General features: G+C 35.1%; 1 protein-coding gene across 16 annotated transcripts in view; it reads left to right on the top strand.

The window, feature by feature from the left end:
* alpha-Catr (alpha-catenin related) overlaps positions 1–24000 on the top strand; it is a 771880-nt gene that overhangs the window by 655463 nt on the left and 92417 nt on the right. The window lies entirely within an intron of this gene.

Here is a 24000-nt window from a genome sequence, read left to right as displayed (position 1 = left end):
ATTCATACACACACATATATATGTGTGCATGTATGTATGTATATATGTGTATATATGTATCTTTGTATGTGTGTACGAATATTTGTCACAAGTACGCAAACATGATATACATGACTGTCAGCATCAAATAAATTGACTCATGAAAGGGAGTATTAGTGACAGAATGATGATAAAGACGTAAAAAGGGGTTAATTCGTGTTTGGTCTACAGGACTATGTAAATAGCTACGATAGCGCTTATTTACTTTTAACCTGTATCTTCATCATCCCCTCTAACGCCATGTAATAAAAACGGCTCTGTGAAATTCCGCCTCTCATGTCTTTCATGTTCTTTATCTTCCACAAATCTCCACTCATCTCGGACCTACTTCTAATAGTTGTCATCCAAGTTGGTCTGGGTCTTCCAACTCTTCCGGTGCCCGCAGGAGCCAAGCTGACACTGTCACGTACTTTTATAAAATTAATTAATGCGTTTATTAAACTCTTGCTAATATAACCTTTTTGGATAAGTAGTAGCCTATTCTGTATGATTTACTTTCAGCAATAAGGGAAACCGTAAGTAACCTGAAAATTCTAAGTCTTATCTTCTTAAATGATGCTCCATTTTTTCCCTTCTGATCTCTCTCTCTCTCTCTCTCTCTCTCTCTCTCTCTCTCTCTCTCTCTCTCTCTCTCTCTCTCTCTCTCCCCTAAAATATTGATGTCCGTTCATTCACCTGAATGACAGGTTCTATGTTATTTTACTGGAATTCATCTGTTCTACCGCATCTCATTGATATCAAGACAATAAATTTCAAATATTTGTTGAATGTATCACAGAATTTTGTGTGGCTGTCAGCTAAGTTAGTAGAATAAATAATCATTATCATTTTAGTTTATATTTTTCGTTTATCACTGCATTTCCTTTTGCCTGTCCTGCGTAATATCTTTCCGGAGTGACGAAAAGTAAAGGAAACTCAAAAACAAATCTGTCAGTACAAGAAAATTAAAAAAATAAACTAAAATTCTTTTATAAAGGAAGAGCTAACTAAAAAATGCTATGAACAGAATTGCCTCCACATCTCGACCCCGAAATGATGCCTTTAAAATCCTTCAGCAAATCGTAAACCTGCTTACGCCAGAGAGTGGCTGGAAGCTTGGCTCTCTTAAGAAAAGAAAAAAAAGAAGATCGTTTATAGACTTCTAACGTGAAATACGGAGGTAGAAAGATGTACAAATAGGTGTGTGTATTGCGTGCGTATATGTACAAATATATGTAATATACATACATACATACATATATATATATATATATATACCGTGTACATATGCATGCTCAGGTTTGTACTTTTAGTAGGCAACTGGCCTTCATGAGCACCTGGCATTTAAGTATTTTTCTCTGTGCCTCTTTTTCTTCCTTTTCTTCCTTGTCTAGCTTTTTCCTCCGGCTAGGAGAGATGCTAAGAGGCCCTTTCACCGGCCTCATCCGAAACTCGACGGAAAGGAAACACTCGAGCCTCTTCAGCCCTTGACATTAAAAGACACATTGTCAAACATTGGAAAGAGTGGCGTTGACGTCATCGCCTCCTATAACGTCATCGCCATAGCTTTCTCTCTCTCTCTCTCTCTCTCTCTCTCTCTCTCTCTCTCTCTCTCTCTCTCTCTCCTCCTCAACTCTTTCGGGGCGTAATGAGTGCGTGACGTCATGGGTGCGTTTACCGAGCGAGTCATGCGGGGGCCGAGGGTGAAGCGAGTGACGTCATCATCCTACGCTCGTCTGGATATGGCGTCTGAGAGAGAAGGGGGATGGCCGCATCGGCCTAAGGGTTTGCAGCAAGTTTAGATTGACTTTCAAACTTCCTTTGGGAGTTTAGATTGCGACTTTGAGAGGTTTGGAGAGAAGTTAGGGGCAAAAGGGGTTTTCTTCTGGGAGTGGTGAGAGGACAGTTGTCTCTTTCTCCTCTCGCGGTAAATCCCTCCTTTTTTGGGTGGGGGTGGGGCGACGCTGAAAGCGAATGCCGGAACGGATCCAGTCAAGGAGAAGTTATCCCGCTGTTAAAAGTTCCGCCGTGATGCTTAATCCGTCTGGTCTGATGTTCCGTTGCTGCGATTCGTGCGAGGGCAGATTTGGTTTTATTTACATGTTAACAATGTCATCTTTTATTATTATTATTATTTATAGTTTAATCTAGAACAACTACAGCAAACGAAAAAAAAGAGTAACAGGCAGTAATATTATTTCATACTGCTTTTCGATATTTAATGAGCTATCTAAAACTCTGTCGTGGGATTCATAAATAAATTTTCCTTTTAGTCTTTGTCACTTCACAATTACTCTGATTGTATAACGAACTCCCATCTAAAGCTTTTTCAAGGGAAGTTTTGATGTATATTTGAGATACCTGTCTGTAGAAGTTCAGTAACATGTTCGAGTAAAACAGGGCAGTTTTTACCAATATAAGGAAAATGCAATACAAATCATCACATAAAATCTGTGAGCTTTTCCTTCACTACCGTTATTAGGACCTCTTAACCACGAATATGAATGCATAATTGCTTTAATTGTAGTTCTCACATCTCATTATGAAAACCTCGAATGATAATTGAAGGTTTGGAGTACTTTAAATGTATTGATCTTTTAATTCTTCAATGCTGTTTACATTAAACCACTTCTCTTTTTAGCAGATTTTTTCAAGAAATTCTTTAAATTGTTTTCTGTTAAAATTTGTCGGTCTGTTATTTTTCTTCTTGGGAACAGTTACCTGCATTTAACAAATAATTTAATTATGTAGCTAATTTTCATTATCGACAACATTTCTGCCTTAACTACTGTTATGTAGGCAATGTTGTCCAATTTTATAAAATATCCAAAAGATCTGGAGTTAATGGTGGCAGGAGATTTTTAAACTCAAGAAAATCCATTTATAACTCTCTCTCTCTCTCTCTCTCTCTCTCTCTCTCTCTCTGGGATACATTTTCATCCCATTTCCTCTTTGGGATACTTTTTCACTCTGTTGGACTGGTGTTCCACATATGTTTACTTCAGTCCTAGTTGGGTTAACTTGATAATAATGTGGCCATATATGACAACCTGATAGAAGAATTCTCTCTCTCTCTCTCTCTCTCTCTCTCTCTCTCTCTCTCTCTCTCTCTCTCTCTCTCTCTCTCTCTCTCTCTCTCTCTCTCTCTCATCCTTTTCAGAGGACACCTTTCTCTTACGCCCTCCTCCCTTCATCCGACCCTCACTATCCGGCTCATGCTAAATTGGGAGCTTTTTTCTCGTAATGTAAAACCGTGACTCATGTAATTTATTCATAGAGGTGGATGATAAGTCGTCCTGTCGGACCTGAAATTTTTTTTTTTTTTTACCTTCTGTCCCTTTTTTGATTTTCCATTCTTCCCCCCTTTCGGAATGAGAGTTTTAGAGGGCTGTTGGAGAAGGATTACAGAGAGGCGATGGAGATGCAGAAGAAAAAGGGCGTTGTCTTGCAAAAGTCTGCAGTTAGTGAGGGAGCGTATGAAGGAGATGAAGAGAGAGTGGAACAGGAAGGAGGGGGAGGGGGAGGGGGAGGTAGGGGAGCGGATGGATGGAGGGAGCGAGAGAGAGATTATCAGAAACAGATAGCATACACGTGGAGGGAGGAAGGGAGAGACGGAGGGAGTGGGAGAAAAGTTATCAGAAAGATAGCATAAACAGAGAGAGAGAGAGAGAGAGAGAAGGGGGAAGTAAGATAAATTATCAGAAACAGATAACATACATATGGAGAGGAAAGAGAGAGAGCGAGAGAGAGATTATTATTAACAGATAGCATACTGTACACACAACACACACACACACGCACATAGAGAGAGAGAGAGAGAGAGAAAGAGATTATCAGAATCATATAGCATATATACACATTGAGAGAGAGAAACAAACAGACAGACAGAGAGGATGACTAAGATTTTTTAGTAACTATCTTACGTAAGAATGGCATAATTTTATAAACGCAACGAGAACATACAAAAGTTTATGACTGGACCAGTTTAGCTAAATATTGACTTCTTTTACACGATTTCTTTAATTCATTAAATACAACCTGCAAAGGTAGTAAATGACAATGTGCAAATTATAACCTGTCGAATTTTCTACAAATTTACTCGTATGGTAGTTGATGCTTTATAGTATTTGTATAATAAAAATTCGTAGTACCATCTTTCAATATGATTTGTTATTTCATGTCAACCACACACACATACACACACACACACACACACACACACACACACACACACATATATATATATATATATATATATATATATATATATATATATATATATATATATATATATTATTATATATATATATATATATATATATATATATATATATATATATATATATATATATATATATATATATATATATATATATATATATATATATATATATATATATATATGTAGCCTATGTATGAATATATGTATATATACTGTATATATATATATATATATATATATATATATATATATATACATATATATACACAGTATATATATATATATATATATATATATATATATATATATATATATGTGTGTGTGTGTGTGTGTTTGTGTGTAATGTATATTTTTTTCCATTACAATTTTTATTATCGTTATTAATATACTTACGAGAACAAATGCATGTGGAGGACAAATTAAAGTTTAATCTCCAGTGACGCAGATATTTATTTGCAAAGAACATTCAGTGAGAGCAATACATATTCCTTATAAATGACGTATCAGAATTTACTACTTCCTCCGGTTTTCCCACCATTCCAATTCTTCCATCTCTCCAGAGACGCCACTTATTTTCCTTGCCAGTTCATTTTAGCCTTTTGTTTTAGCTCCCTTATTCTTTATTAATTGGTTGCTTGCTGTATGGACTAATATTTGATTTTATAAATACAATAACGAGTTCCTTTTATATTTCTGTTGTCGATTTTATCATATTCCTTCATGTTATCTTTTATTTTTTAATGAATCCAATAATTTATACCAAGCCGCCTTTTACTCCCAATTGATTGTTGTGTCTTGCTTAGGCCACATGAAATATTATAAATACAATTGATCTGTGCCTTTGGTGCAGAGTATTCGTTAAAAATAATATGATTTTATCACAATAATTCTTAAAAAAATAAATTTAGTCTAATCTGAACAATATGATCTCGCCTTTTTATTCAGAAATGCTGAGATCGTCATCACTTCCTCGGAGCAGCGTAGAATTTCCGAGTTCAACATTACTCCATTATTTCATTTTTCCCAACTTTATGTAAATTAGGAGCAAGGAGTTCTGGGTGTGGGTGGGTGAAATGGGGGTGTGGAACGTGTGGAAGGGATATGGGGGAGGGAGGGGAAGAGGTTATTGGCGTGCTGGTACAGGAAAAGACTTACCATAATGATATATCCGGGTTAAGGTGATATCAAAATTGATACTTTCCTAACAACCTTGATATCAAGATTGCATGTTCCGTGCAATGACGCAAGATTGACTAAGTTTTTCCCTTTTCAGTTTCCCATTAAGTTTTTGTTTTCCCTTTTCAATTTCTCCATTAAGTTTTTGTTTTTCCCTTTTCAATGTCCAATTAAGTTTTTGTTTTTCCCTTTTCAATGTCCAATTAAGTTTTTGTTTTTCCCTTTTCAATTTCCCCATTAAGTTTTTGTTTTCCCTTTTCAATTTCCCCATTAAGTTTTTGTTTTTCCCTTTTCAATGTCCAATTAAGTTTTTGTTTTTCCCTTTTCAATTTCCCCTATTAAGTTTTCGTTTTCCCTTTTCAATATCCACTTAATTTTTTGTTTTTCCCTTTTCAATTTCCCCGTTAAGTTTTTGTTTTCCCTTTTCAATATCCACTTAAGTTTTTGTTTTTCCCTTTTCAATTTCCCCGTTAAGTTTTCGTTTTTCCCTTTTCACTGTCCACATTAAGGTTTTGAATATTTCAGTTTTCTTGACGGTTCTGCTGTTGTAATGGTAATAATAATGATGATATCCTTTATTTCAGCTCAGTGCCATATAAATGGAATATAGAAAGTAGAGACAATACAATACACACAATTGAGATACACAAGATACAAGGATAAAAACATTAATCGGCTATACCCAAACAGTCGCTGAATTAGTAGTAATAATAGTATCCATAATAACAGTAATGACATTAATAATATTTAGGTATTAGTAAAAGTTAGAATAATTATAACAATGATTAAAACAGTAGCGTACAATTAATTTTCAGCTAGGGACCTTAGATAGTTACAGAATTCAGATATACAGTAGAATGCTAAATACGAAATGTGAAAAAGCAAACTCAGTAATAATAATAATAATAATAATAATAATAATAATAATAATAATAATAATAATAATAATAACAACAGATTCTACTGATAATACTCGATAATTGCAATAACAGAGAATAGCCATACACAGCAACTGAGACCACCCCTGTGTGAAGAAAGAGTATGTCATTTATTGAACAGGCAACCATAAAAAGGAAAAGTTAAAAATAAATCTTTTGACGTTACGCACTAGGCACCATTCAGGTTAGCAATTCACGTTGAGTATTTGAGTTACCTTTCCTTTTCACGCCCATCCCACCCACCTTTCCCAGTCTTTTAGCCATCCGCCGTGGGCGTCATCGTCATTCCCATCTCCCATTCCGCAGCATCAGCTGTTGTCGGCAGGTGAAGAATGTAGGATGTTGTGTCAGGAAGCCTCCTCAGCCAGGCTATCTCCCATTCCCTCCCTCAGCTTCACCTGGTTCTGTGAGAACCGATTTTTCATCCAGGTACCATCGCTCGCTCACCTCTCATGTGTGTGTTTATGTACCTCTGTTTCTCTCTTTTTCACACATGCATCTATATATATACAGTATACACATACATACGTACATACATACACCAAATGCTATTTTTTAAGTTTAATAGTGGCGGTCCCAGAGACGTACTTGACTTAAGTTCATCTTTTAATTGCAAAATAATGGATGAAACTCTCCTGTGAAAAATTTCCTCAGCATCAGCCACTTCATGGTCATCAGCATTATATTGCTATCCCCCACCCCACCCTCACTAATCCATCCCACCCATAAACACATTGCGCCACTCACTCCTCTTTCCATCACCTCAGTTGTTGAATTTAACTAGCGAATTTTAGGTCTCCCTCAGTTCCTTCCATCCACGAGATTTTTACCAGCCTGTTCTCTCCTTTTTTCTCCACATGACCAAACCACTTCAGAACACTCTTATTCACCTTTTCACCTATGCATAACTTTTACCACATCGTTATATCTCTACACTGTTGTAGGGGCATTTCAACTTGGTTTATGATCAACTGATGTAGTAGTTAGCAGTATTACATGGATAGTGTTGTCATAAGAAGTGCCAGTAGTTAAGATACTAAAATTTCATGGTGAAAGACAGAGGAAAATCGAGGAAATCTAGAAGAAATGTAGGATGCGTGTCTTTATCCTGGAGTTCAGCAGAAGTCACTCTTGTCCGTGTAAGATTATCATTATTATTATTATTTCAGTAGATGGAACATATTCACATGGAACAAGCCCACAGGGGCCATTGACTTGAAATTCAAGCTTCCAAAAAATGTTGGTTGCACCCTCCCACCACAGACCCCACCCTGCAGCGGTAACTGATCGTGATACAGAGCCAGTGATTTTCATTGGCCTGGGGAGACATGAACCCACTACATGTGAATGGCATTCCACGACACTAAGCACTATATATATATATATATATATATATATATATATATATATATATATATATATATATATATATATATATATATATATATATATAATATATATATACATATATATATGATATGTATTTACTTTTCTAAATATATATTATAATACATATATGTATTATATATATATATATATATATATGTATTATCATATAAATTTATATGTATATATGTATATATATATAAATTTATGTAATTTATATATATACATATATATATGTATACTAGATACGTTTAATTATATTAAAATTTTAAAAAGAGATTAATTTATTCTTAAAAACAGAATTAAGTTATCAGGCATTTTAGTAAAGGAAATTAAACTACTCTGTATTCGAATGTAACCCTGGAAACCTCATTCAGCTCATTGCTCACGAAAAGCAAGTTTTCAGCGAAGGACCTACTGGTATCTCCTCAGTGCTGTTACGTAAAGCTGGAGGATAGGATCGTTTTTAGGCCTACTGGTACGCAAGTTTTAAAGGGATAGAGCATTGTAGCCTCAGTGCATCACTTCCCAGTTCGTTCACGCTGGCGATCATTGCCCCATTCTGCAAAAATCATGAATCCAGTGCCAGGTGTTATTGCTTTTGTTGAGTAAAATATTATTATTATTATTATTATTATTATTATTATTATTATTATTATTATTATTATTATTATTATTATTCAGAAGATGAACCCTATTCACAGTGAACAAGCCCACAGGGGCCATTGACTTGAAATTCAAGCTTCCAAAGAATATGGTGTTCTCAGGAAGAAGTAAGAGGTAAAGGGAAATAATGAAAGAAGAGATCTCGCTTATTAAAAAGAAAAAAAGAATTTAATACATAGATAAAAATGTATTAGTATGCAAGGAGAATCACTAAAATATTACGTGACATTAATGAATTTTCTCTGCACGAGTAAGGAATACTATTCGATCAACTGTCTCAAGCAGACTGGTCGTTTGATTACATGCAAAGTTAACAAAAAGGGTTCAAGTTTCAGGATGGTATTTGGGTAAACTATTCCAGACAGCCTGATCTTTTGATTTATAGTAAAGGGATTTAGTGTCAAAGTATTCTTGTATTCCAGTCAGTACCTTAGTACCCATGACGGGTTTAAAATTCTCCAAGAAATAGTTAAAAATGTCAAAATTATTTTACTGTGATTTGAAAGAGTGTGGGGTTTATCTAGAATGAAACATATTTCTAAATGAGTGTTATCTTTTCTGAATGATTTCTTATAAAAAAGGGTGGGGATTAAATCTGGGAATCTCTCGTTTCCCTAATCCTTTTGCTTCATGGTGTTATGAAATGTCGTGTATTTTATCAATTAAATCGCTTTGGATCTCTTTAAAAATTCCCGTTAAACTTTTAACCAACCGTTGCTAATGTTTCAGTGTTAACGCATAATGCAATTAATGGCTTTGATGATATCGAAATTCGTTAATGGTCTTCAATAATCCATTGAGTATTTTAAAGAAATATCATAACTGCAATTTAGAAGGTATGCTGGCATTTTATTTGATTTCCATTACTTAATCATAAGCATGATTCAATCGTCAGCGCTATATATACCCTTTTAATTCTTTTAACGGCTGTGAAAATTTTTATGAGTAAATATAATCTCTATGAATTACTCCAAACAGTTCTTATAGCTATTTCTTTCTTTGTTGTTCAGTTCTTGAGTAACCGTGCTGTATACACGAGTACTTTTTACCCTTGAGTAGCTGTAAATATTGTGAATGACTGCAGATTCCTGAATTAAGTACATTAATTTATTTTCATTATAAATTTCTCTGAATGATTTATGTATGGAGTACCTCGTGTATTAAAAATTATTCTGTTTGTTGCTTTTCAAGTTAATCTCTTCATTAATGTTGAAGGCACTAACTTAATTGTTATACGGATCTGTACCTTTAATGAATTTTAAATTAATAACTCCAGGGAAGATTTTGGTTTTTCATTTTTCACTAGTATCTCATTACGTTTTCATGTGCTGAAAAAATAATTTTACAGCCATGGTCTTGATATAATTTAGTATGGTTAACTAGATTCTCTTCATTTGTAGTTTTCTGTAAAAGAAAATATTGTGCCGGCTTTGTCTGTCCGTCTGCACTTTATTCTGTCCGCACTTTTTCCTGTCCGCATTTTTCTGTCCGCCCTCAGATCTTAAAAACTACTGAGGCTAGAAGGCTGCAAATTGGTATGTTGATCATCCATCCTCCAGTCATCAAACATCCTAAATTGCAGCCCTCTAGACTCAGTAGTTTTTATTTCATTTAAGGTTAAAGTTAGCCATAATCGTGCTTCTGGCAACGATATAGGATAGGCCAACACCGGGCCGTGGTTAAAGTTTCATGGGGCGGCGGCTCATACAGCATTATACCGAGAACACCGAGTGATAGATCTATTTTTGGTGGCCTTGATTATGCTTTGTAGCGACTGTACAGAAAAGTATATATATATATATATATATATATATATATATATATATATATATATATATATATATATATATATACAATTGTACAATGTATGTGTATATAATATATATATATATATATATATATATATATATATATATATATATATATATATATATATATATATATATATATATATATATATATATATATATATATATACACGCGTGTGTGTATGTGTCTTGGAGTTTGTATCTGAGAAAAGCTGACATATCCATGCATACAGGGTATTACAACAAGCATGCATGCGAAGGCACGCCTCGTATCGTGCAGCTTTCTTAAACGTAATAAACCCTCAGGATATTGGAGTCGAGAGCAAAATACTGCAAGCATCCCACAACTCGGCCAGAGCGAGCCCGAGGAGCACCTGCTCCTCTTCCTCCTTCTCCTCCTCCTCCTCCTCCTCCTCCTCCTCCTCCTCCTCCTCCTCCTCCTCCTCCTCCTTCCTCCTCCTCCTCCTCCTCCATGTTTATGATCGCAATATGACCACATCCATTAATAATTTCTGGGCTTTAAAAGGAGCTACCTTTCCTGAGGCGACTCTTAAGCAAGCCGCGGTCGTGGAAAGGGATCGGAGTTCTTGTGCAGATGACTTTTCATTTTCCTGTAATTGTTTTTTTTACTATTTTTTTTTATATTTGATCAGTAAGGAAATTATGGTCTGAATTGGAAGCGTGAGGATGCTGCTTGTTAATAGGTTATTCTTTACTTTTTTGGTACTAAATTTTGTGTTTGAACTCTCTCTCTCTCTCTCTCTCTCTCTCTCTCTCTCTCTCTCTCTCTCTCTCTCTCTCTCTCTCTCTCTCTCTATGTATGTATATATATACACATATATATCTGTATGTATATGTATGTGTGTGTATATGTATGTGTATATATTTGTATATATGTATATGTATGTGTATATATTTGTATATATTTATATATATATATATGTATGTGTATATATATGTATACATTTATATGTATATATATGTATATTTATATTTTATATATTTATATATTCATTATATATACGTGTGTGTTTGTGTGTGTGCGTTTCTACGTACCATCACTCTTTCCAGATCAGAATATCCCTCGTTCTGAGTACTAATTTGGCTCCTTGCGTATATAATAACCATGCTTCTTCGAAGCTTCGAAAATCCTCTCTCTCTCTCTCTCTCTCTCTCTCTCTCTCTCTCTCTCTCTCTCTCTCTCTCTCTCTCTCTCTCTCTCTCTGATGGTGATAAATGTTATACCTTACATAAAAGTTTGATTTAAAGAATATTTCTAAGTTTTGCATTTTCTAGAAATATATCCTTTATTTCATTCATAACAAGTAAATGATATTATCATCATTAGTTTGAAATGAATATTTTTATATCCAGTATTTTTTTAAGTTAATAATACTATCTTCATCATTAGTTTAAATGATAGTTGCTGGATGGGACGGTGTGTTTTTTTAGGGTAATCTTAATGTGTCGTAATGCTTATTAAAATTAATATGACGATTATGTGGCCATCAATCTCTCTCTCTCTCTCTCTCTCTCTCTCTCTCTCTCTCTCTCTCTCTCTCACACACACACACACACACACACACACACACACACACACACACACACACACACACACACAACTTGTTTGCTACCAGTTATGTTGGTTGGCGACTGAGTCAAACGTTTTGGACACTATCCAATTTTTTCTTGTATTACGTCATGATCCGTAGGGAAAAGGATAGGAAGGGGTAAACTCTCTCTCTCTCTCTCTCTCTCTCTCTCTCTCTCTCTCTCTCTCTCTCTCTCTCTCTCTCTCTTTGTGTATGTGTGTGTGTGTGCGTGGGTGTGTGAAAAACTGTGAGTGGCTATCAAGTCTCCTTAGAAATCTGTCAGTTCATTGTTGAGTTCCTATGACTTCGTATCGTTGATGTCAATGAATTTTGGGCAAGGAAAAATGAACAAGTCTCTTCCTTTAATTAAATAAAAATGAAGGAAAGATTTTGAAATGTTTTGTCCCCTGTATTATTCACTTTCGTGATTGCAACATCGCCTTTCACATGAATGGCTTGTTAAAGTTAATGAGATATAAAAAAAAATAATTCGGAGTTGACAGTTAAAGGTGATATTACGATCCGATTAATTAATTGGTATGTGCAGTCGAATGTACACAAGAGCCTGGAAAATTTTGGGGGAAGGTGGGAAGATGGAGTTAGAGAAAAATAGATTTTGGGAGAAGAGGAAATAGTTTTTGAGAAGCACCTGCTACAATTAATTTGCTCACTTTAGAGCTCTTCGTTATTTAGAAGTCGAACTTGTGCTCATGGCTTGTATGTGTGTGTATATATATATATATATATATATATATATATATATATATATATATATATATATATATATATATATATATATATATATATATATATATATATATATATGTATGTATGTATGTTTGTATATGTGTATATATATATATATATATATATATATATATATATATATATATATATATATATATATATATATATTAAAAGGCGAGGAACTGGTCCCTAACAGTGTCTTCCTCCTCCCACTTATTAACCTCTTGCTCTACCTGTTCTCTAATCTTAAAAGGAATCCTATATGAAGGAACAAAAATAGGCTTAGTCTTGTCCTTCAAATGAGCCTTGTGTTCTAACACATTTGTTAACCCTAACTTATCCCCTTTAAGTGCGACTGTGTCCGCAAACTCGGCCAGAACATCTTCCACACCCCCGGCATATTCTTTATAATCAGCGTTGGCTAAATGATCCCTAAAAACCTGCCTGTAGCCTGTAAATCTGCTTCTGAAAAACTACAAAAATCCCCAGCAATAGCAACTGAATTATCTTCATCGACCCAGTCAACAAAGTCGATTGCATAAGTACCCTTCTGATAATTGCGAACTGAATCATTACAGTTTAGCAGTTCCACCCAAGTGTCCCCTGAACTCGATACCTTGTTTATAGAACCCGTACACACTAATCCCCTTAAGCTTTTCGCTACACTCATCCACACACACACACCTGTCTGGATTTATGCACTCCTTTCACTCCAACTTTCACCATAGCAACCATAACAGGACCAAGAACCACATCATCCGACAAAACACCGTTATAACACCGACACATGCTCAGCATCCCATCACTGCCACCACACTGTTATGACCATACACAAGGTCAATTAGGGTCAAAATCTCTTAGGGCATCTGTTTTAAGAACAGCATCATATCATCTTACATCCCTAAGATCCTCTTTTAGCAAATGGCCGGCACTCTCTAATTGACTCCTCTCCCTGTATCTAACCTCAGACCAAGGCCTACTGGAATTAAACACCGAGATACAAAACAAGACTTTATTTACAAATTTAACGAAAGTGTTTCAGCCAAAGCTACGGCCATGAAATGGAGTGACTCACACCCCCTAAAAGTGGAAATCATAACTAGAGGAAATTCAGATTCACAATCAATCGCATTAATGATTCTAGACCTACCAATACCAGTGACTAACACGCTGGTCACCAAACAAAATAAAAAGGTCATAATTATTCTGGACCAAAATAAATGTCACAGAGTATGTTTAAAGAACACCACTTCCAAAACATTTGTCCTCACAGGACGAACCCAGAATTGCTTCCTAGGGCCTCAAAGAAACGCTTCTCACAGTGGCTGTTTTTATTCACTAACACTGCTCAATGAGCGAATCAAACCCAGCCGCAAATCCAAATCCATAGCCATTCTATGTTCCTCTCATAATAATATACCATTAGAGAGTGCACACATGCACGCACACACTTAACAATCCCTCCCCGGAAGCGTGACGACACCGGTTCAGTGTTCGAAAGATCACAAAAGCTTCCATCAATCTGTCACATGATCAGAAGGCACAAATGAACGCGTCAGATACTCGCTGTATCTAACTGTGGAGACCTCCAACGTCAACACAAATGCCACCTGCACCGGATATGCCTTTCATAGGCCAGCACATAGTTCGTCAAAAGACTTAATATATATATACATATATATTTATATATATACATATGAATATATCTATATATATATATAGTATATACATATAAATATGTATATGTGAATATATCTATGTATATATACAGTATATACATATAAATGTGTATATGTATGTACAGTATATACACATATATTGATAAATCTCCGGTCAGTATAACAAGTAGTGTTAAAAACTAGAAATGACTCTACATAGTTATCTAAAGATGAAGAATGAGGTCTGCGAAATTTCTATAATTCTTTCATTTCAGGGACGGATCTGGCGCTTCTTTCATTATCAAGCGTCATTCTTCCGTCTCTCCTTCCTTCCTTCCTTCCTTCCTCCTTTTTATTTTCTTCCCTCTGGGTGTGCTGCATAGGAGCGTTCGATGATGCGTGTGAAGTCAGAAGCCTTTGGTCATCTGAACAGTCGAATTTTGCATTTCTAGCCAGGATGAGATTTAATTCAAGAAATCCAGGAAATATCTTTCATCGTGGGCAAAGATCATCGTGTTAATGTGAAGTCGTGCTTGTATGAGTGTTTAACAGGAAAGGAAGAGAATAATCAGTTTTCCATGCTGACGTTAGGCAAGCTGAATAGGATGATAGGAAGGATTTGCGAAATTATTAACTGATCACGAGAAACAACAAGTAAAAAATGCGCCGAAGTATTGTACAGCGTATAATGCTGTATGAAGCTCTCGGCCGCGGTCCATGAAACTCTCAGCCACGTCCCGGTGGCGGCCTGTGTTGTTGGCACCTGTAACTGTGCCAGACGCACGATCATGACTAACTTTAACCTGAAATAAAATAAAATAGTTTTCTTTTACAGAAAACTAAAAAGGTAGTTAAGTCTTTGACCTTTCTAGTACGAAGATTACGAAGTGTGGCTCGTTCAACCTTCAGGACGCAGATACCAAGTTATTTCATCGGAAATTAAATGGATAGCTCGGTTTCCATTGATTCTCGTCTTAGCAGAGGATAAAACTGTCAAGACGAATAAGGGAACAGAAGGGAGACTGATTAGCCTACATTACGGAAATGAAGGCGGGAATAAATGAAGGATCAAAAGGAGAGGAAATAACTTGGGTGCTCGATGACTTGGAGGAAGGATTTACGGAAATGAAAGGAAATTTGAAAATTTGGGACACTGGAGATTTTCATGAAAGTATAAAATTGTGTAAAATGATTGTTCTGTATACAGATGTCATATGCTGATGTATGCAAGGGTGTATTCTATATTGGACATTAGTTGTTTATAAAATCAGAAGTTCAAATAATCCATTTATTTTTATGAACTCTATTCGTGCGGTTTTTAATCAATCCTAAATCACTGAAGAAAGCAGATTAGTGATATTATAGCCACGAATTTGTCTAAAGAACTCCGTTCATTAAGTCACGAATACTATTAATTATTAAACCCATTTTCTTTGCGGCTTTACTAATTCTACCGTAATATAAGTAAAAAAAAGATGAAAATGAAGTAATAGCAAGGTCGAAACCCCTCAAGAACGAGGAGGACTGAAATAAGAAAACAAAACTCGAGACACACCAGGAAACGAAGGCTGGAGGAGAGACGGAAACTACCTCCTGAGAGCCGAAGGCTTTAGTTGGCGCCCATAAAAGAGTTATAGGGTAACGAGGTTACGAGCCCGACAAGCTGTAAACTTGATAGATGTAACTGGGAAGGAAATCGGTAGCGGGGAGATGATGATAGTGGGAGGTAGTCACCCCTAAAAGAATGTGAAGAAAGTAATGAAAACGGGATTAATAAAGAAAACGGGGTGGGTTATTTCGTGTACGAGAATGCCTGGAAAAAAGGTAGCAAAAATATATTTAAAAAAAGAATGTAAGGGAAATTTGACAATAGATAAAACAGTAAAAGTGCAAAGAGAAAGTTGAAGTTCATGTGAACAATAGTAAAGGAAACGGAATAAAAAGAAAACGAGGGTTGGGTAATTCGTTTACGAGAATGCCACGGGGAAAAAAGCAACTCAAATAAATTTTTCAAAAAAAGTAATTGAAATTCGACAACAGATAAAACAGTTAAAGAACAAAGAGAAAGGAGGAGTAAATGTGAAGATAAGTTAATGAAAACGGAATTAAAAAGAAAACGGGGTTTGGGTAATTCGTGTAAGAGAATGCCACGGGAAAAAGTAACGAAAATACAATAAAAAAAAAAAAGAATGTAACTGAAATTCGACAAGAGATAAAACAGTTAAAGGACAAAGAGAAAGGAAAAGTTAAGTAAAAAAGCTCCATGGATAAGAGAAGAACATGAAAAGGAAGAGAGAGTCAAGTAAAATAAATGGAAAAGAGCTCGCTAACGGGAGGGGAAAAAGCAATGACTCTCCAATTAGGGAAAAGTAATCGAGATCGAGCGGAAAAAAAGGGAAAGTAATTGAATCATGTCAAAATGAAAGGACTCCTGCTTTAGTGGGTAGAATAGTCATTGGAACCTTACTGAAAACTAAAAGAGCTACATTTCGTGAATGCAAGCAAGAGGATACAGATTTAGATAATAGGGTAAACCCGAGAAGTAGCCCCAAATAAAAAGAAAAAAAAGATTAGGTCACTAAAAACGGAGATAAATAGAAAGGAAAAACTTGAGATGAGGCCTCACGCATAAAAAAAAAAAAATTTATAATGTAGGTTTTTTTTTGTCTCGCTTCTCAACCAGTAGTGTCATACATTCGTAAAGAGGAATTAGTGTTGTTGCTTTTGTTAGTGTCTTGTTTTTATAATGATGATGCAATAATGGCATTCTCTCTCTCTCTCTCTCTCTCTCTCTCTCTCTCTCTCTCTCTCTCTCTCTCTCTCTCTCTCTCTCTCTTTTCTCTTAATAATTGCATGCAGAGGAGCTGCCTTACCTCAAAAGCTACTCGTATGAATATTAGTAATTCTCTCTCTCTCTCTCTCTCTCTCTCTCTCTCTCTCTCTCTCTCTCTCTCTCTCTCTCTCTCTCTCTCTCTCTGAATAGCTATCAGACAGAAATCGTTTTTGTTAAGAGAAAGCAATCTATCATTCTTATTTCTTAGCAGAATAGATATGCTTTTGAGAGAGTATCTAAATGGTGACCCGTACCCTAGTTAAGTCAGTGCTTCTAATTCACCATTTCTATTTATTTCTATGCCTCCTCTCCTGCCAAATTCTTTGAGTTTATCTAATGAAAATGTGAATGAGCTGATCACTTTTTTAAAGATTTTTGGGTGTGTAGGGTGCCCCAGGCTTATCTCAGTGACCACATGGTTAAATCTGCTAAATCTATTCATAAGAAAAGTGTAACGATTGGGGTACTATCCTAGGTTTTCCAAGTTTTTTCTTAATCCCAGTGATAAGAACTTTATGAAAGCCTCGTCGTTCTGTCTGGAATGTTTTTTTGTATATTTAGGGCATTGTTGTTTTATTCACTTCTTGGCAAGACCGATTTTTGGGTGATCCCTCTGATTGATGACCTCGCCATTGTCTCCTGTCTTTTGTTTCCGCCACACTGTGTCTTATCTGCTTCTGTCTGCGGATACTATTTTGGCCACTGATCCGTTGAGGTCAAGGAGCAAGTCATTCGCCTTTTCAGACCCCCTCGTACCGACCATCTAACCACCATCTTCCTTATTTCTTCTTTGCAAAACGTTCAGCCTTGGTCACGATCTCCCCTATCAGTTATCCTTGGAAAGTGAACTACTGCCAAGATTTGGAATTCTCTTCTTGATCCCGTAATCCCTATATATTACAATCATCCATACAACAAACGAAGGGAAAATTGCTTGTAAGGTGACAAGATCCAGCCTTTGGTTTTATCCATATCTGTTTCTTGAGTTCATCAAGCCTTGCACAGATGAACACACATACGTACATACATACATACATACTTACATAACATACACACACACATATATATATCTATGTTATGTAAGTATGTACAGTATGTGTGTATGTATTGTCATAGGCTAACATCACATTGGCAGGTGCAAGTTCATAAAACGTTCAATGCAGTGGAAGTTCTGTACACAGTCGGTCCATGATTAATTTAGCAGAAAAGGTGGATTTGTCATCGAGTTTCGCTTTCTTTGTATCTGAGCTAACCGCTATTAAAGAAAAGAATTTACATTATTTATATATATATATATATATATATATATATATATATATATATATATATAAACATATAGATGTATACATATATATATTTATAAATGTATATACATGTATATATGTATAAAATTGTGTTTTATTTAAAAGCAGAACCAAGGTATGTTTACTAGTGATGTACGTAACTACATGATTCATTGTATACATGAGGATGTTGGTTGAAATATGGCATACAAAAAAAATATTCGTAAGATTGATTATAATAATTTTTAAGGAATGGTCAAGATATCGAGTCCTTCCACGAAAATAAGCTTACGCCAAAAGAGTGAATCTCCCTCACCATAAAAAAGAAATACGAGGAAGTAGATCTGAAAAAGTCTAAGAGTGAACCACAATGTAAGAGAGAGACAGACACAAGTGTGTATCACTCGTGTTCCCACAACCTTTTGTCTTTCAAGTGTACTTACGATCGGAATAAGGTCTGAATGCCCTTCATGACAAGATCAAATGTGGCCTCTCCTTCCAATGTAAGCCTGTTACAATAGACCACTTATTCTTCTCGCCTACGAGGTCTTAATCCCGTATTGTTCTGGGCATTTGTCCCAGTTATTTGTAATGTACAATAGTGTGTCCTTTTGAAACCTTTCGTTCGGTTTATGAAAGTCCCGGCTTGCTTCTTCCGTTCTGAAGAGAATCTGGTAGGCACGTACTCCTGCGTGGAGCTTTGGGAAGTGGGTCTTTCTGTACAGTTTACACACACACGCACACACACACACACACACACATATATATATATATATATATATATATATATATATATATATATATATATATATATATATATATATATATATATATATATATATATATATATATATATATATATATATACATATATATATATATATATATAAATTATTACCAATTTCGTGGTGGCTATACATTCATATGTTTCAGAGTCTCTCTCTCTCTCTCTCTCTCTCTCTCTCTGCTTATGCAACTTTCATTGTAGATGTATTATTTACTTAAATTTAACTATCACAGACATGTTTACTGCTCACTGACCTTCTCATCTTCAGCTATATATAAAGTAAATCAACCTCTTTCGGTAAAAAAATAATCTCGATAAAATTGTGCCGTAGTTACACCTAGGATTACTTACAAATATTGTTCTGTAAGCCCCTAGAAGCTGCTATACTATCAAGCACGGAATCACGAACTTTCCTCCACGTTAACACTGCCCTAAATCGAAAATTGCAGTGTCTGCAAAATTTTCGAGAGTGAGTTATGCCACCTACTGGGCTCGTGAAACACTAATACACAAGGTACTGCAGTTTCAGAATGATTCTTCAATGCTTTCCACGACTATTTAGGGGGTCCCATTTGCAGTATCTGCAAAATCAGTAGTAAGACAAGGGAAAACTGCCCTATCTACCATATTTGTCAGCTTTTTATTTTTTCAGATACTGCAGTCTTCCATTTTGGGGCAGAACACATTTCTTGTCATTAGGATTTACTGTCAGAATTAACAGAATTAGCACTATACAACAGGCGGAACTCTTAGGAATACTCTGACGTAAACAGCCATAGACACTTGAAGGCAGCTCTTGATTCGGAAATGTCTCAGAATATCTGAAATGCATTACGATATCCTTGAATATAATAATCAGTGAGGACATTAAACTATTGGTCTTCGCCAAAAAAAAAAGTACATAAACGAATACGTAAAAGATTGACTAAAAAAGAAATTGTCAGTTATCATTATCTATTATTATTATTATTCAGAAGATAAACCCTATTCATATGGAACAAGCTCACTGACTTGAAATTCAAGCTCCCAAAGAATACGGTGTTTATTAGAAAGAGGCAGCAGTAGGTAATAATAAGAAATACAGAAAGAAGAGATCATTTAGTTATTATTATTATTATTATTATTATTATTATTATTATTATTATTATTATTAAGAACAAGAAGAAGAAGAAGAAACCCTATTCATATGGAACAAGCTCACAGAGGCCATTGACTTGAAATTAAAGCTTCGAAAGAACCTGGTGTTTATTTCAAAGAAGCAACAGAAGATAAAAAGAAATACAGAAAGATGAGATCACTTAGCTAAGGTTGGTAAGAACCGTTCACAGGCAGACATACGCCGGTACAATAACACCAAAGACATTATCTTAAAAAATAAAGAAGACACGCGAATCATGACGTGTATCATATGCAGTCGTACCGGCGATGGCAGAGCACTTATCCTCGGCTGGACTTGGCTCCTGAAGGCACCTTCCTCCAGCAACTGTTTGAGGAACCTCATTTACATGCTGCCGGTGTTACCATGCGGTCCTTTTCGAAGAGTGAGAGGCTCCCGGACTGAATCTCCAAACAAGTGACCCCCTTCCTTACCCATTGTAAATCTGAGACCAGCGCTCTCACGACCATCGTTCCAGGCCTCCCGGGACCATATGACAGATGGATTGAGAGAGAGAGAGAGAGAGAGAGAGCACAGGACAGATGGATTGAGAGAGAGAGAGGGGAGCATAGGACAGACGGATTGAGAGAGAGAGAGAGAATTCACGTATCGGACAATCCTGGACGCTGCAAATGCTCACATGTTCTAATCTAATCTGCCAGGGTTTACGCTCTCTCTCTCTCTCTCTCTCTCTCTCTCTCTCTCTCTCTCTCTCTCTCTCTCGCTATACCTATACCTATCTTTCCATCCATCTCTCTTGACTAATGCGTTCCGTTGCAAATCCTTTGGTGTTGAAACTTTCCATTTTAGGGATTAATTGAAGCAGATTTGGAAAATGTTCACGGATGAGGTTATGCCAGAGACTTTCCCATTTTTTCACTTCATTTCTTCATTTCATAATTAAGTGGATTTCGGTGATTAATGGTTTTAGTTCATCTTGCATGGAATTTCTTGTTAGTTACGAAATCTTCAGCCCTTAGACATAAGCTCGAGTCTTCTTTGGTATATCTGTTCGTCAATGTGAACGTTCATATGTTCTTACAAAATGAACGCATGTATTATGTGGCAGATATATATATATATATATATATATATATATATATATATATATATATATATATATATATATATATATATATATATATATATATATATATATATATATATATATATATATATATATATATATATATATATATAGTATGTAAGTACACTTCGGCGTATATTTTTACCTACAGATGGAACACGAGTTATTTTCCTTGTTTATCATATGATAAATTCCATCGTTAGTTTTTAAGGGACAAGTGAACATGGATACGCGTTTTTTCTTAAGTATGTACACACACAACCACACATACGCCCGCACGCATGCACGCCAGCACACACACACACACACACACACACACATATATATATATATATATATATATATATATATATATATATATATATATATATATATATATATATATATATATATATATGGGTAAAATTCGCTGGTTTGTTAGGCTTAGTCGCCCGCCCGGGAAAACCTCAGGTACGTAGTAGTTAGGTTCTGACTACTTATATGACCTTTGCGTCCGAAATGCTAATGCCCTGGACTCTCACTCGAAAGACCAGGGTTCGGTCCCGTGAGTCAGAAATTTATTTCTGTAAAACACTTTTCCATTTGTTCATTTCCATATATATATATATATATATATATATATATATATATATATATATATATATATATATATATATATATATATATATATATATGTGTGTGTGTGTGTGTGTGTGTGTGTGTATGTATGTATGTATGTATGTATGTATGTATGTATGTATACACACACACACACACACACACACACATATATATATATATATATATATATATATATATATATATATATATATATATATATATATATATATATATAATGCAGTATATTGTGTGTACAGATAAATTTTGTGTATCCCTGCAAAAATATATGTGACAGTATATGTATAATCTTCTCTTAACGACACAAGATGATTATGTTGGTAAATTTTATGATCCCAAAGCTAAAAGAAGCGCCAAGTTTCTGACCATTTTTATCTTTTCGACAAAACTTTGACGCCAAGAAAGAGAGCCCTCATTTGTTTATATTAACTTTGTGACCGGACTTTCTCTTTAATTGCATTGTAATTTTCGTGATGTTATTTATAAAAAAAACTTTTCTTTGCTAACCTTTCGGCTCAGTAAAACCAAATTACCTTTCAAGAAGCATTTTACTCGAAAGTAAAAGATCAAAACTAGTTCCAAAAAAATGTTCAGATATCTGTTCTATTTTATATTCCTTATCTTCTGAATTAAGGAGCTATATTAGAGATCATTTACATAATTCGGATGTCTGACCTTTGTAAGCCAGAGGATTTATGAGGAGTCCTTTTTCATAAAATAAATCCTAGAATTCAAATCCCTGGAGGAGGTCTTTTCATCATGATTATAAAGTATGTGCGAACATAGATTTTTATTTGTCCACTTTAAGCATGTGTGCGCATTTAAAACCAGTGACCTAATGGATGCTTATAAAAGTCGTATGATTATAACTGTTATTCCGGATTACAATTATTGCTGTCTTTTTGTATCAAAGTTGATTCCTTATGACGAGTGACGTTCAGTAAAAAAGCAGATGAAGCAACAAAACAGTGACCTCCAAACTATACTATATTTTATCCATTTATATTAACGAGAAAATTGTTAATGAATCCGTGTACTGAACTCAACAGTGGTGTAACTTGTTTCTGAGTGCGTAAAAAAAACTATTCACTTATTCGAAAAGCTCATTTATGGGGACTTGCAATAGTTTGTTCAGGCTTGGTAGTTTAATTAGACATTAGTTTATTTTGGGCCTTGCTAGTTCATTTAGGAGAACAGTTTATTGTGTCATTAAACGTTAGTATATATTATTTTACTGCTACATTTTGGTTGATTAGGATACGGCAGGTTATTAGAACATCGTTGGTAACTTCGAAAACTTTAGTTTATTGGGCACGATATTTATTGGAACTATATGAAATATAGCAAAGTAATTATTTGGGTTTGGCAGTTTATTTTGTCGCCACAGTCACTGTAACATGACGGCTTATTGTGACAAGGTGGCATAATACCATGTGTTTGCCATATGGAGATGACATGGCATTACGACACGTCAGCTTACAGATACACTGTTGTTTATCAAGGAATGTGTTTCATATTTTGCGATAATATATAGAAGCTTTAGCTGATTGTCTTACTAGTCCAGTCATTTCAAGACAGTATGTTATAACAGAGTTCTTAGGTCAAACAAAAATAATCTGTTCCTGTAGTTTAGCTGAATTAGTAATCATTGATACTGAAAATCTTCAGTTAGTATTAATGGCTAGGAAAACTATACTACCCTAAAATTGAAGACCAGTATCTGCAAAAATACAAAACTGAGAAAAATGGTAGATAATGCAGTTTTCCCTTGCCTTACTACTGAGTTTGCAGATACTGCAAATGGGACCCCCTAAATAAAGCATTGAAGAATCATTCTGAAACTGCAGTAACTTGTGTGTTAGTGTTTGACGAGCCCAGTAGGTGTCATATTTCATTTTCGAAAATTTTGCAGACACTGCGGTTTTCCATTTTAGGGCAGTATACGTTTTAGCTTAATAAATGTAGTCGACCCTTTTTTAACATATATTTCATATCATTATGACACAGTGTTATTGATTTAGGTAA

This window comes from Macrobrachium rosenbergii, chromosome 3 (genome assembly GCF_040412425.1).
Source record: "Macrobrachium rosenbergii isolate ZJJX-2024 chromosome 3, ASM4041242v1, whole genome shotgun sequence".
Lineage (NCBI taxonomy): Eukaryota > Metazoa > Arthropoda > Malacostraca > Decapoda > Palaemonidae > Macrobrachium > Macrobrachium rosenbergii.
The sequence above is the reverse complement of the archived record's forward strand: the minus strand, read 5'-3'. Positions and strand labels throughout refer to the sequence as shown.